This window comes from Lissotriton vulgaris, chromosome 5 (assembly GCF_964263255.1).
Source record: "Lissotriton vulgaris chromosome 5, aLisVul1.2, whole genome shotgun sequence".
Lineage (NCBI taxonomy): Eukaryota > Metazoa > Chordata > Amphibia > Caudata > Salamandridae > Lissotriton > Lissotriton vulgaris.
The window spans coordinates 688652441-688669747 of NC_141693.1; positions in this window are offsets into that span (position 1 = coordinate 688652441).

Genomic DNA, 17307 nt, shown 5'->3' on the forward strand with positions numbered 1-17307 from the left:
ATAAACCACCTTACTCCGTAAAATACCCCAACACCCTTAAACACTAACCCATCTTAACCCTATAAATATACCCTGTACCCCAAAACCCAAACCTATCCCTAAACCCTAAAAATACCCCTATACCCTAAAACCTAAACCTAGCCCTGAACCCTATAAATACCCCTGTACCTCAAAACCCAAACCTAGCCCTGAACTCTAAAAATACAACTGTACCCCAAAACCCAAACCTACCCCTGAACCCTAAAAATACCCCTGTACCCAAAAACCCAAACCTAGCCCTGAACCCTCAAAATAACCCTGTAACCCAAAACCCAAAACTACCCCTGAACCCTAAAATACCCCTGTACCCCAAAACCCAAACCTATCCCTAAACCCTTAAAATACCCTTGTACTCCAAAACCCAAAACTAGCCCTGAACCCTAAAAATACCCTTTAACCCCAAAACCCAAACCTAGCCCTGAACCCTTAAAATGCCCCTGTACCCCAAAACCCAAACCTACCCCTGAACCCTAAAAATACCCCTATACCCCAAAACCCATACCTATCCCTAAACCCTAACACTACCCCTGTACCCCATAACCAAAAACTATATCTGAACCCTTAAAATACCCAAACACCCCAAAACATATACCTCAGTACCCCAAAACATATACCCCTATACCCATACTTACCTTATCCAAAAAAAACATGCTTTTACCATTCATGCATTTACAACGAATTTCGTTGTAAAGGTGTGTGTGGTAAAAGCATATAAAATGTAATGCCATGCGTTATAATGGCATTGCGGAGTCATGGTACTTTCGTAATGAAAGTATGCTGAGTGATGGTATGCGGAAAGAAAGTTGCGGAATAATGGGTGTTTACCCTCCCCCCGGTAAGTACATTGGTGGCATGGTGGTCCACATCTCCAGCAACATACTCATATTTTTAACCACCCATTTGAAAAATACACAGGTCTCTCTCATTGATGGCCAGCACCGACATACAGTTTTAGACACACCTCCCGCCACAAGTTCTAGAATTGCGAACTTTAGAGCTGGGGAGCTACGTTCGAATCTCGGCATCAGCTCAACATTATGTGATTTCAGGCAAATCACTTTGTCTCCCTGTGCCTACCACAAATGAATGCGTTCACACACTACTGAACGCGCACTCTTAAGTGCATCAGCAGTGCACTGTGAATCGGAGCGTTTCACAGACCTGTCACAGATAAGAAATGATATCAAAACGAAATCCTACAAAACAATATACTACTGGCCGGTAGCAATTCATACCCGACAACGTCGGGACGGGCTGCTAGTAACTACTAAACCCAAAACAAAAGTCATAGATTCTGAGCAAGCTATGATTCAAACCATTCTAAAAATATACACCCCCCACAAAGTCTTACAAGGCTGTCACTAGAATTACAAAATAGGTGAAGACATCCCCAAAAATCTGCATTAAGTGTAGAATACACCACAAACAGCTAATTTGCATTTGACATACAAATGATAGCACTAGCCTATGTGCCTGTCATTGATGTAGCCAACCACTACACTACAATCCACTAATTGAAAGCCCTTTCTACCCACAAAATGAAGACAAGCTTAGGGCCTGATTACGAGTTCAGCAGTTCGACCTCCGCCGTTGCGTCAGTGTCAGATTTACCAGCGCACAGGTGGTGGGCAGACCGCTGTATTATGATGCATACGGTTTCATAAACAAAAGACGACATGGCTCCGCTGACGTGAATTCTCAACCGTGGCGGGATAGGGCAGACCATCAGTATTACCCCCGGCCCAATTACAATGCGCCTTTTTCAACGTCGCGACTGTGGCGGTTAAACCACCACATCTGACCTACTGAAAAGGGAGGAATATAAGGCTGTTCATAATTGTTCACAATATATCACCCAATTACAGCTCTTGTTATGATCTTATCTAGGACCCTAATTAAATATTCCCGATTTATGCCCTTATGTGGTTATAACAAATCATACCCTAATAAAGGTATAAGAATCAAATCCATATTTTGTAATAGCCAATGCAAACCAAATACAGCAAGGCTACTTCCTTAGACTCCTAGAGAGCACAACGAGTTCTTTCAACAAACCAAACCTCCAGCAACATGGGAATTCCCCATGCTTTTGTTCTGATCTGTCCTCAAACTCCTGCGAGCACTAAAAGAACGGCCAGTTCTTAGTGACATCTTTTATTGACGTCTTATGTCCAACCTTACGTCAAACACGGCACCTTCCAGGTATAAATATACCAGCGTTTGCCTTAAGCAACACACGGTGGTGTGGAGCAGAGCGGCTAGCTACTTATCCGAAGCCCAGCTGATGCGAGTGCCGAAGGAAGCCGTCCCTCCCATTTGACGCAAAGTTGTCATGTTTATGCGGTTGTCAGAAGCTGAATCCCTTCTTGTCTAAAACAGGGAAGTTCACTCCTCCCTGTTCATTCGAGAAAGTTTCTAGTGACCTCTGAGCTAGCTGGCAAACCTAAATTAAGTCTAACATATTCAATAGAGACCTAGTAGACCTAGTCCTACAATGTGAGATGCATTCAAAGGGCACAATGTAAAGACTCTCTGCAGCGTAGGTATTCGTCTACCAGGGGGACCCCAGAAACGCTAAGCCCTAGGCCACAGCCCACCTACCTCTATATGTATGGGACTTGTGAATGGAAGTATATCAGGGAGAACCAAAAGCATAGTCAAGTACCATGTATATGTGGGAAATGTGTAAGTGCAAGATAGGAAACCAAACACAGCAGTAACAGCTTTTGTCACACATTTACAGAAGTAGGTGTAAGGTACATACACATAAATGGGGACATGTCCATAAGAGTATTACAATTTAACATCCTTCATGCGTGGATAAACAAATATCTAACTTGCATACATCAAACACATATCTCACCTACATCATAGGGAGAAGTGCAAGCTAAATTATGCTGAAATTGGCCAAGCCCAGCTGTAATACTTACCATATGAAATACCACTCAATGCAATGCCAGAATCAATTGGATTTCATCCCACGTATCCATTCATTGAATATTTCCCCTTGTTCGGTGTAACTCCAGCACTGATTCCAAGGTTAGAGCATACTAACCACTTCAAATGGATCAGCAATCAGTGTGCAACAAATACAACTATAGTAACGCATCTCAAGGTATAAAATAGCACTAAATAGGTAGAAAAGTAATGGTTCTGGGAGAAGGGGTTTGGTTTTGGGAGGGGTTTTTGTTTTCTTAGGGATACGGCTGGGTGTAGTGGTGGGGGATCAGGTTTCTCAGGAGTGGATTGTGATGTAAGACGGATGGTCTGGGAGTATGGATGAGGTCCTTTTGACTTTGAGAGGGGTTCGGGTTTGACGTGCCAAGGGCAAGTGTAAATAAAACACTTTCACAGGGAAAATGGGTAGGATGTTCGGGAGGGAGTAGGGTTTAGGGGGAAGGGGAAGAGTCTGTTGTGAATGTGTCTGTTGGGGGTGCTGGCGCCTGTAAGTCTAAAGTTTTTTGTTTGTGTTCTGTAGGTATCTGTATGTGGGTGAGTGTGTTTTTGTACAATCTATGGTAGTGTGGGATGAGGAAGTGCTGTGGTGGTGGATGGGTCTGTAGGTGCTGGTGTGGGGTCTGGGGTAATGCTGGGGGTGGTGGATGCGTCTGTGAGCATGGGTGCGGTGTCAGGGGTTATGCCGTTGGTGGTAGATGGGTCTGTGGGTGCAGGTGTGGTGTCTAGGGGTAGGCTAGGTGCTGAGGATTGGTCTGTGAGTGTAGGTGTGGTGTTTGGAGTTAAGCAAGGTGCTAAGGATTGGTCTGTGGGTACAAGGTGTCTGAGTCTGGGGTTTTGCTGGGGTAGTGGTGGTAGTGGTGACGGGATGAGTGTCATGTGAGTAGTTGCACGGTTGTGTCTTTTCTGGTATTTCTGTTTGTGAGTGTTGCTTGGGGCTGTTTAAGTGTGTGCATGCGTATGTATGAGTGTGATTAGGACAGGTATGGGAATATGGAATTTGGATGGGGAAGAGGCAGGAGGTGGGGTGGTAGTTTGGAATGGGTGGAAGGCTTCCACGAGGGAGGAGGCCACTGCCTGAAAAGATCTCTGCAGGCCAGACATAGCACAGTGGATGCCTTCCATGTAGGCCACCATCTATTGCAGTTGGCTGCCTTGCACCTGGATGGCATCAGTAGTGCCATCTGACCCACCGAGATGTTTCTCAGGAGGTCAATAGCCTCCTCAATCCTCGCTCAGGGCAGTGGGGGTGGCAGGGGCTGAGGTGCCTGGAATGAAGGAGAAGGCTCCCCTCTTAGAGGAGCAGGCCCAGCCAACTGAGTGGGGAGCAACAGGGAGGGTGGAGATGGAACTGGGGGTGGAAGACAAGGATGAGGGTGAAAAAAATCCTTTCGGGTCCACCACCATATCCACTGGAGGATGACTCTGCACACCCTATCGGTCACTGGGTCCCTCGTGTCTGTAGTCTCACAACTGGACCCACTGTGACCAGCTGCTTCCCCAACAATGTTGGCCCCTTCTCCTTCGCTTGCCCTGGATGAATCAATAATTACAAAAAATTGATTTATTGTGACCACGTAACCACATCTGACCATCAGATAACAACACATAACATTTCCAAAGTGCACAGATCCCACCAGCTTCATGGTTCACTACATAGGCTTCATAATTAGCATGGGCAAATGCATGCATGCAACATGAACATAAACAGTTGCTCCCAGTGAAGTCATAACCACAGACAGCTCCAATTGTATGAGTGAAGTTGTTGATTCCATCCTCATGTATCCAGTAGGATACTGCATCACCTTGTATAGGTTGGCTCTTGTAGAATACCTTAGTAACCTGATGTCATCAAATAGGATGGCAATGACAAATTCATTCCTACAGATTCCACAGATGGCCCTCTAATCAGCAAATGGTCATATTCCTAATACCACATCATGATGAAATGATGGTCAACTAATACAGCTATGTTTCAGCAATATGTACAGTAGCAGGAAAAAGGTTACATAGAAATGCTCATTACACACTGTTGACAATTTCTAATAGAAACATCCCATATGTCCACTGTCAGAATAGTCTCATGAAAGCTGTACTTAAGTAGCCTCACTATCTATCACACGTAGCACTGAAAAGTAGACTGGAGAAAATGTGGCCCAAATATCGGGGAGATTTCCACACCATAATGAATCAGCTAGCCCTAGGAACATTCCCCAGTCCAGACTGGTACTGGTGTCAACACCATACTTACATTGAATAAAAGCCAAAAGACCATTGACAGTTGTTGAGGCTCAGGGAATCTCCATTACATGAATAGGTGGTTTAACCTGTGTCCTAATGGTAAGGCACATCACAGTACCTTTTTGTCTCGCAAACACAAATTCCACTGTATTACTGAGTGTAGACACTCACATATGATCCCTACATATCTGCATGTCTTCAAAAATGAACTGCATTCAATGTCACGTGTAAGAGGGCCTCATCACATGAGACACAGTAGTGAGGGAGCATAACTCCCAACACAATGAAGACAAGTGGCATGTTTGATACAATTGTCACACACAACATTAAATAACATGAGCTGATTAATCACTTTACTGTCATGTGTTTGCTTAAGACAGTAAATTGGTTGTGGATTGGACTCTGCTGTGTTCCTGGTCAAAAAGACAATACGCAAAGCACATCAGCATGCACCGACTACCAGACCAACACAAACAAATCTTGTGCATCGCAAATGGGCCATCTCCAATATTGATGGGGAAACGCCTGCCTGTAACACACAAAGTTGGTAAAGTAACATTTATGACTCTGGCCATGACTCACCCCCTTGTAGTTGCTGTTGGGCCTTCAACTGCTCATCAAGCTCCAGGTAGGCCACTGCTGGTATGCGGGCCATTATGGGGGTCAGAGTTCAGCATGCTCCTTGTCCACGTTGGGAGGAAATCCCCAGCTGGACCTCTGGGATCTTCCTGGTCCAGCACTTCAGGACCTCCCTCCTCTTCCTGCAATTGATGCTGTGCCAGCAATAGATCCCCCAGAGTTCGCACCTCCTGGGCGAAGGCTCTTCAAATGGATTCTATTTGATTGACGTTGCCCTATATGGATACACAGATTATAACTATACGTTTTTTAATATCTATTCGGTTGATACACATTCTATTTACATCTAGCAAAAGCCTACATGCTACGGGGCATATTTACAAGCCCTTTGTTGCTTTCGATTGTTTCCATGCAACACCCATGGATTCTGCCACATTCCCAGATTTATGGCAAATCATAAACCTGGGAATGTGTCAGAATGCTACGCCTCCCAGGAAAGGTGTAATGAGGCCCAACAATTTTTTCCTCTTTCCTCATTTTGCATAACCCATAGAAAAAGGAAAACACCTTTCGTGATTGTTTTGTGCAGGAAGGTGTACCTACCTGCACAAAAACAATCATCCCAAAATGCAAACAACCTTGCACCATGGTGCTTGTGTGCCAGCACAGGGGGGAACACATGGATCCATCATATTGTTTCAGATATGATGCATCCCTGTGCTTTGAAAGTGAGTCAGTGAGGAGCAGCAAAATGGCCTGTGGCCACTTTCTCGTTTTTACATGCTGAGCACTACAAAGACATGAATACACGCTTTTGTAGTCATCTGCTAACTATTCTCAACCCTGGTCATGTCCTACACTGATTAAGCCAGCCCACTACTATCATATAGCTGAGGACCATCATACCTGTACTGTGATGTGAGCTACAATGAAACACAAAACGCCATTGTGACCTTCTGACGGGTAAACTACTTTTGCATGATTGTACAGACACCTTTACAGCCAGGTCCATTGACCTGATGCCTACAAACCATACAGATTGGTACCATAGTGTAGACTACAGCCTAACACTTAAGCCTAAATGAAAGGGCTGGTATGTGTGTCACTGAGAGCTTCGTATCTCGGGATGTGAGGATATGTGGACCACTTAATGGGATATCATTCTAATTCTGATTGAGTTTGTTGGGTATGTACTGCCATCACAAGACACACCTTTTGCCATATTTGGCACTGTTACAGGGATGACTTCAAAATACCATGTATTTCTTGTTCGATTGGTTGAATGTAACAAAGCTGGTGATTCATATATCAAATTATTTTCAGAAGTAAACAACTATCTGCACTGTGATTGCATCACATGTGCAATAGGCCTATACAGTGCAAGCAAGACTTATGGAAAAGTGTCCCACAAGTGACCACAAGTAGGATCTATGGCTTATCTCACATAACAATGGTGATGTTCGGTACACAATCTACAGTGCTCCACAATCCATTACAGGATTGGCCTAGGGACTGCAAAATATTACAAGACTAATTAGGATTCACTATGTGACTCAGAAGCACATTGTAGCCTGTGGGAGTGGAAAGGATGGAATTGAACAGATTAAAAAATCTATGTAAGATAGGTACTTGCCCCTCTGGTAAGCCATGGAGCTGGCCATACAGGGAAAGCACTTCTTCTACCAGTAGCTGTAGCTCCTGTGGTGAGAAGTCACAGCCCCCCTCACTTATTTGGCCTGGCATGATTACTCCCGCAAGTGACAAACAGCAGCTTAAGTGGAGGGGGTCTTGATAGCAGCAGTGCCAGGAGGCAAGTGAGTTATTTTTCAAACCATGGGGTACATGTGTGTCATGCACATGGTCATAAGTGTAGACGGATACAGTCATTGGGTTGTGACTGTCACTATCAATAATGTTAGCCTTTGGCTGTATCCTCCATGGATGAAACTGCCCACCCTGCAGTCGACTTCTGCTGTCGGCGGTAAGTTCTGCATGTCCTATATGCAAGGTCAGGCATCAGCCATTTTAGTGATTGCAAGTACAGTATTGGTGACTGTTAAGTGTGTCACCACCACTTCAAATGAAGGCTAACATGTTTACATATGGACTACTCCATTGCCATGTGATTTTCATGACACAAATCATGTGTAGTGCATTACTGTGCTTAAACTCAAAATGTGCGCAGGGCACTGTACACTGTGGTTGGCGTTTGTTTTACCCAAAATATCCTCAAATTACGTTATTTTGTTAAGAATACATTTCTGAACATATCATTTGCACATTTATGTTACAGACACATGCGAAGGTCACAATGGGAATTATTGGTGGATGTTGGACAGTAGACAATTATCATGAGGATAATGTGTTCTGCTTTATGAGCCAGTTAGAGGTTGTCACATTAGTTTTGGTTTATCTTCATACATGTTACTGTGGATACTGTGACCAATGTTCAAAATTGTTGTCACTCCACACAAAGGTCCCCTGGGAGAGACAGGAGGCAACAGCCTCCAGTGAATGCCATATTTCCAGACTTTCAGACCAAGGAAGAAAGGGATGTCATCAAGACTTTTCGTTTGAATGGGCAAACAATACACGATTTATGTCATCAGTTGGAGCCTGATCTCCTACCTCAAATCACAAGTCCCACATGTATCCCTTTTATTGTGCGACTTATGGCAGTATTGCATTTTCTGCCCGTAATTTTCTTTCAATACACTGTAGCTATACCTGGTGGTATGTCACAACCAATATTCAGTGTTGTACTACAAGAATACTTTCAGCAATGACAAGACATACTAACATCTACATCAAGTTCACCAGATGTGAGGATTTACATACTATGAAGGTTTGGCTTCTATGAATTTGGTCACATGCTACATGTGGTGGAGACATTGATGACACCCATATTACATTAGTACCACCACAAGCCATGGAACAAGTTTACCGTAACAGGAAGCACTTCCATTCTGTCAACGCGCAAGTTGTCTGCTTACCGGATTTGTAGATCTCAAACGTCTGTTCATGGTTCTCAGGATCAGCTCAGGATTCCTTCATACTGCAGAACAGCACCATACTCCAGCTGATGTCACTACTACCAGCGAGTGCCTGGCTTATTGGTAAGTTTGATCTCTACTAACTTTGTGTGGGTGATGTCAGGTAGTATAATTAGAAAGTGTGTAACTTATTTTTGCACCTATGTCTGTCTTCCATCTAGGAGACTCAGTGTATCCCAACTGTCCATGGTTGTTGGCACCGCTGAGGAATCTAACTACAACAGGAAAAGTCTGCTTCAATGAGGCCCATGGAAGAACACAGTGAGCAGCGGAGTGGGCTTTTGGGCTCCTGAAGGCCAGATTCAGATAGCTGGACAAGACTGGGGAACCCTCCTCCACTCGCCCAGATATGTGTGTCAAATCACAACGGTCTGCTGCATCCACAACATAGCCCTGCAACAGAACATCATTATATCACAGATGACGAAGACCATGAAGACCATGAAATGCCACCGGGTGAGGATCCTGATTTGCCAAATGATGATGATAGTGGTGAAGAGGAAGAAGCTGCAAGATCTCATCGACAACTTCCTCTCATGAGTGTAAGTATGTTGTGAGATGTCATGACTTTTACTATTAAAGCAACACCTGTTGTGATGATGTGAGGAGTATGTTTAAGGAAAATATTAAGAAACTCTCTGGCAAATTCTTGTGAGAGATGTTTGTTGAGGATGGTTTTTACAAATGCTATTTTGTTATTGCTGCTTCTTTTTAGCTTATATTTTTGTCATGGGCTGTGTTCTACAGACTTTGACAGGTAAATGAAGCTGTTTGAATGTACAAAGTGGACGTGGATTGTTCCTGGGAATGTCTGTCACAGATTTTGGGTGTACAAAACCTGTATCTAGTTAGCCTGCACAGCGATAGGATGGAAGTTAAGTGGAATACATTGGACTTGTTCCTTCTGGTGTCGTGGTCCTAATGCAATATGTGTGCCATCATGTGCTACAAATAAATGTTGTTGTGGGCCCAAAACATAATTTTCTCCCTTCACATTGACCAAATCATCATTTTGTATAAACTGTATGTAGTTGTTGATGTGTATCCTTATTGTAGGCAAAAGTGCTTGTGGCACATCACTGACAGTTGTTTGTGATATTCCAGCAGATTCAGCACCACTGGATTGGAATGACCCTGTGATCAGAAACTGTTGTTCTTCTATGTGTCTGTTTATTGTTTCAAATGATTTGGGATTCCTCTGCTGAGCTAGGCGATATGGCTCCAACTGATGACCAAGACCAATTTTATTTTGCCTATTCAATAGGAAATTGTCTGATGCCATTCACAATCGATCCCTTTGCCTCTTGACTGGATAATCAATTGGAGAGGTATTGCAGCTGGAGACCGGATCCTAAAGCAATAGCGACTAATGAATTCCTCCAGGATTGGAGTGAGGAAAAAGGGTATGCCTTTCCTCCTTTTGTATTGATTATGAGACTGTCCATTCAGGTTCGAGGACAGCTGGCGGACCTAGTGGGAATTACCCTGATTTGGAGGTCTCATGTCTGCTTTCCAGTACTGAGGGCATTTCTTGGGATTTTTCAATCCCTCTACCTGTTTCAGGAACTCCCCCGGGATCCCCAAAGGAATGCGCACCATCTGGTGTTCACACGTTCACTCCATCTCATGGCATGGAAGACTACAGGGAATGTTGGAAACCCACAGGGATTCCTGCAGAAGATGCTGCATTACTCACCAGAGACTGGGTGGATAGCACAAATAAAAGATACAACTCTGCCTGGTCACAATGGTTAGTGTCATCAACAGCAATTGGATCAACTGGGGGTAGATGTTGTCTGCATTTTGAATTTCCTGGCAGCCTTTGTTTTGGAAGGTCTGGCTTATACGTTGATTATTACCTTTAGAATAAACATTTCGGCTGGTCAGATTCCAATTGATGGAACTTAAGTCAAGGAGGATCCTGTGGTTTTTAAATTTCTCTGGGGCATCCGATTATATGTCCCTCCAGAACCCCGATATTCTACTTTGGGGGATGTTAATAAGATTTTGTTCCTATTCAAATCTTGGCCTTCTAATAAGTTCCTTTTTTAAGGAACAGATGGCCACTCTGTTATGCCTGATTTACTGTCACAGAGGATCGGATATGAGTGCCCTGGATTTGACAGGTAGAGTATTCACTCTGGATAGAGTGACTTTTAATAATTCTAGAAGAACAAAACGGAATTTGAAAACTGTCATACCCAGCTTTCTCAAATGTCCCCAAATTGTGTGTCGTTAGCACATTGAAGGCTTATAAGTCTATAACCAATGATGTACACCTTCAGGGAGAACAACAATTACTCATTGCTCTCACAAAACCTCACAAAGCAGTTTCTTCCCCTACCATTGCTAGGTGATTCCAATGGGCCATACAAGCGGCATTAATCGATGTTTCCCATTTTGGATCTCCTTCTGTAAGGGGGGATATGGCCTCTAAAGCCTTTTTATTGGGAGTTTGTTTCAAGGAAATCCTAAATGCTGTAGATTGGTCCTCAGATTCTACCTTTAAAAGGTTTTATTTAAAACCAGTAAAGAATCATCTCTGGTGGTGAAGGTTTAGTCTAATCTAATCCTCGCCTCTGGTCCTGACATAGAAAGAAAGATTGCCTAGCTATTGTACCAGTAAGTTTAATTTCTTTTAAGGATTCAGAAGCGAGGATTAACCCACCGCTACAAAAATGTTGTTACTCCTGCCCGACATGTATTACAGTTGAAGAATGACCATGTCCTTAATGATTATCTATAGTTGTCATGATGATATTTTTGATATGATAGCTCATTGTGTGGTGTACTTGCATAATGTTTTATCAACTGTTTTCCGTGTATAATGTAATGAGGTCTTCTGGAACCTTAAATCGCTCATTTGTTTTCTTAGGGACAGATCCTAATAAACATGAGTGATACTGGTGGTGATCGCCTATGTTCACAGGAAGAACGAGGGGGATAGAATGTCCAAAAGGAATGTTGGGAAGACGGGCTCCACTCTACTTAGATTAACTGTTTTGCCTTTCTTTTGTTTCCCAATGACTTATGGGAAATGCAGTTTAATGTTGGTACATACTTTTAATGGCTGCTGGTTAATAAAAGTGAAGGAAGTTGAAGCCTAATCCTCACCTCCGAGTCCCTAATGCAGCCTTAGAGCCCACCGTAGCAGGCTATAACGCCCATTAAAGGTCGGCTCTAGCATTACAGTAGAGAGCCGCAGGTAAGGGCCTTTAACAAGGGAGCAGGCCTTTAATGACCAGTAGAACCCCCAATGGGGGGCTTTAAGGATATTAGGACATACCGTGCCTAGAGGGCAGAATGTTCTAATTTGTAAAACAAAGGCCTGACGAAGTCTGAAAGTCTTGAAATCCCCTCGAACTCCATGAGGCCTTTTGTTCACGGCAATAGCTGTGAAAAAACATTAGACTATTGGAGCTTCGGTCTTCTACCGGCTATCAGGGGCCCAGAGCACTCCATTGTTTTCAACAGAGCTCCTAGCATTCCAATGTTCTTTTTATGTTTAATACGCTTTATTGAATCATACAAATCTATAACATACATAATGAGTCCTAAAAAATAACAATGTTTAGAATATCTTATGAACAAAATATAGTAGGCAAATAATCATAGTAGAAAACCGTTTACTTTTTGGGAAAATAAGGGAAGGGAGAGAGGGGAAAGGAAAATAGGGGGTACAAAACATATTAATAATCATAATCACTAAATGAATGTAAACACTAAATGAAAGTCAATGATATTCTCCTAAGAATCGTAGATAAAATATATAGAGAAATCTTCCAACCCCCTTGAATTCCTTCCTCTTTGTTCTTTCTTTCCTTTTCTTCTAGTTTGATGCAATTTTTATTCAGCATTCTAATGTTCTAATAGAGTTGAAACTTTCCAATATGATAACCAGGAAATGTTTCATTCCGACTTTGTAAATCTGACGAAGATTCAGTAGAAACACCTTACTGAACTGCATTTATTTTTAAGTGCAGCATTACTACTGCAGTATTAATTCATGTACCTTTGATATTTGGCCCCCGCTGCTGTTACTCGGTGGGTGTGGTGTATTTTTTAATGTAGTAATTGAAGAAACATGTAAGCAAACAACATTTTGCAGAGTATACCAACCTGCTAACCTATCTGGTAGATGAAGTATAATATAACGTTTTAAAATAGGCATGCCTTTTCATTGGTATTGCAATGCAGGCTTAACTGGCATGCAGCTGTGTTGTAATTACAGGGCAAGCATACTAAAAATACAAAGTAAATATACTCATTCCAGCAAGATTACTGAGCAGTTATAATTTACGACACCACACCGCAGAATGCCTTGCAGAAACGAAAGAGACGGAACGAGTCATAGAGTTGCAGCCTTTAACCACTGTCTTCTCCATCACAATGTTCATTGTCCAGCATTGGGAACACTTTTACAGAAACACATTTCTGCAAAATGAAGTGCGTTGCTTTATGTCGGGATATAGTGGGTCGCGCAGACAGGTTTTAAAGTCAAATGGGTACAACACATGAGTTTGCTTTTCACTGCACGCGCTCATTCTATCATCCTTCCTGACTATAAAATGACTCTAGGACAGCTTAGTTATTTGTCTTCAGCTACTTATTTAATTACCATTAACTCGTCATAATGAATGCAACAACGTAGCAATGGACCACTTCATCATAAGCATACGTCATTGATTTAGGCTCTGGGAACTTTTAAAATTTCAAATACACACAACGCCGGAAAAAGACCCATGTGCCATCTGTTACAAGTTGCACAGGATAAAGAGGCATTGCATATTTTGAAATATGATATGAGAATTACAAGTTTTTGGTTTGACTCGCTATTTATAAACAACCTGGTATATGAGTAGCAAAATGTTATCATGATTTAAACAGAATCAAATGTATGTGTTAATCTTATTTTTATGGGCCTTTGTACGGATTTTATATGTTTTTTAATATTTTAATTTGAATGATGATGTCTTTATAGCAGTGTTTTAGCGGGTATTATCCAATCCCCGAAATATAACATTGTTTGATCATGGAGGTTCTTTGAAATCAGTCTGAGGATCATCAACTACAAGTATCGGCAAATCAGCTTCACCCTTGGCAAAGAAGGTCTATTCAGCAGCTGAGTATCTCCTACTAGGCATCCGCTTTCTCTTTGATCTTCTGACCACTGGCTAGTCCCCGTCACTTTGTGCAGTGATCTCTACACTGAAACTCTTCGTGTCTCTCCTCTCTTTGGCCATCCCTTTTTCCTTGGCCCCGCTTTTACCCTCTCCAGGCTCAGAATATGCTCTCACAGCTCCTTCAGTTTCGGTCTCTGTGGCTACCCGCAACTTATTTACCGCAGACCCTGTACTGGCCTTGAATTGACTTTAACCCCTTAGGTGCTCATGATGAGGTCAGCTCATCATGAGCTACGGCGCTCCGGTGCTCATGACGAGCTGAGCTCGTCATGACCTCGCCCGTTCCGTGGAACGCTCGCATGCTGGGCTGATTCCCCTGCTGTGCTGAATGTTCCATTGGAACGGGTGTGGCCATGACAAGCTCGGCTCGTCATGAGCACCGGAGCGCCGTAGCTCATGACGAGCTGACCTTGTCATGAGCACCGGGGTGCTGTACGCCCCCTCCAGCACAGCAGGGGAAACAGCCCCGCACGGAAGGGGTTAAGGCATTTGAGCACACTCTTCGTCATCTCCCTCTGAGCTCTCAGGCTGCACTGGATTCAGTCTTTGTACATCAATAGCGGCGGTCATCATCTCTTCTCCAGCTTGTCTCTCTCTCTAGGTGTGCGATACATGTATTCAGTTCAGTAGCCCTCCACATTTATCAGCGGTGCTAGCGACCATTATTACCTGGAAGGGGCTGCATCCTGTAGGATCCAGGAACAAATTCCGTGATTACTTCTTGATCGACTTCCTCAACGACTTTATCACCAAAATCCAGTTGGCGGCATTGAGGTCATGGCACTGCGTCTATCTTGGAAGTCAAGTTGCCAATTCAACCTGATGACAGACAGAATGCACCACACCAGCCAGGCATTTGCAGGAGTAAAGAACCATGTCACCTGTAATATTTACAAGCACAGGTACAGCAGGGAGCCTCACGGCTCTACTCATCCGGATTTCATGGGGGGACAGTCCTATCATCCAACGCGTAATGCTTTTCAAACTCATCCGTACCAATGAAAGGGCGTCGGGCCATTTCAGAGATGTGGATGCATCCACTTTAGCAAGAGGGGACTTCCATGTCTCAGTAACCTGTTCCACAATATCTGAAGCCTTAGCCTTAGAAAAGTACTATGCACAGCCTACACAAGCAACGGGCCTGATTCACAAATGTAAACTTACACCAAAAGGCTAACTTTGGACCTGAAGACTAAGTATAGACATAAAGTCCATCTTTACTACTAGTCAAGTTAGACTTTTTGTCTAAGTGTAGACCTACTTTTGGTTTAAGTTTAGACCAAAGTCTAACTTAGACCAAAAGTCTAACTTTACTACTACTAAAGTTAGACTTTTGGTCTGAGTTTGGACCAAAAGTCTAACTTAGACCAAAAGTCTAACTATAGTAGTAGTAAAGTTAGACTTTTGGTCTAAGTTCAGACCAAAAGTCTAACTTAGACCAAAAGTCTAACTTTAGTAGTAGTAAAGTTAGACTTCTGGTCTTGTTATATTCCATATAGGTACCTTATATAGACGCACTAATGTCTCAGCCTTTCACGTATATTCTTCCCTATATTACATACATAATGGTTCTTAGGCACTGACCTTTTACCTAGATATGACACTGCATTCAGAATGCAGGTTTTTCCCTAGTTCTAATCTCATGCATTATGCATGACGCTTTCTGGAAGCACAGCAGAACTACCATCTCCTGTATAATATCTCTGTATAAAGTTCAGGCCCAACGTCATCCTCTAGGCCGACACAGTAACACAGCAGGGTAGGACCCATAGGGAGACCTGCAGGTATATATACATCATGTCTAGCTTTAGAAAGGCAGAGGAGACTGTGACTTCCTGGCTGACACACTGACCAGAGACGCTGAGGTTCCTGCATGCAGACACTCCAGTTTGCAGTGATCTAATATCCCTCACAGGGTGTCCAACTCGAGACCAAGGGATCCATTCGGATGTCGGGCGGTGGCACCACCGCGCTGCTGGCGGTGCAGAAAAACACCTTTTTCAGAACGCAAGCAGCGGTACTCACGTCCGCCATATTAGTATAGCAAGTTCAAGTTCAAGAAAACTTTATTTCGGCAAGTTCTGCATTAAAAGTACAATAGTATAGCATTTTTATACTCATTGTCATAAAAACACATAATAAAATCTAGCAAACATAAAAAAGGGGAATGTAAAAAGGAACAGCGGTAGCAAATAATGAATGTAAGCAAGATAACCCCAAAGGCAAAGTAGTTATTGAAGGGAAGAGGGACATGCCCTAACGAGGGAGTGCGTCATAAAGTGCATCGAGCAAATACAAGTATCACATTTAGGGATAATATTAGTGGCGTATTACATAACGTCAACCTATAGCACATACTGTTTAAAAATATAAATAAGCAAATGTGAGAGATAAAAAGAAATAAGCTTCAATTAATAGCATTTAATTTATTAGTATAGCAAAACATATGTCATTTCCCGTTTGCCGCGGAGCGACGTGCACCGCCATCAAAGTGCGCCCGCCACCGCGGCTGTGGAAGCCAATCGTGACTCATCGCCATGCGGAATGACGTCCGCCCGGTTCCACAAATTATGATGGCCCAAACAGGCAGACGCACTACAGCGGAGACACCGCCCAACCAGAGACGGCGAAAACTCGACAGCGGAGCACGAGAGCAGCGACCTGGTCCTATCCACCCGGTCATGAACGCCCTGGACCCAGCCTACATATGCATCCGGAGATGTACCTGCTACAGCCCTATCATCAAATCGTCTGCCGCGGACGAGGACGCAGGTACACAAATACACAAATACAACACAAAACACACGGGCTGACATAGGGTCCAAAACCATAACAGACACCCTGCTTTGGGTTACAACACATCCACAAGGGCACCCACATATGACCCACCTGCCACAAAGTCACCCCTCTGCAGATGGGACACACATCAACCGCCAACTAGCAGCAAGGTCCCGTTGCCGGTCACGTCACCAACGTGGTGAACACATGCGCACAATGCAGAAGGCAGGGCTACTCCAAGGCATGGGCAGGGCACAAAGACCACAGGGACACACCACCCCCAACCACACTTTGACACACCCGATCAAGTCACAATCCAGGTGCCCATCCTGGGCACCCCCATGCACACCAATAAACAACAAGCACAGCAACAAGCAAGCACAATACACACCCTGCACCACACAACAAACAACTAGGGAGACAGCGACTGCAGGAGTGGCTGACAAGGAACCCACAACACCAGTGCCTCACACACTGTA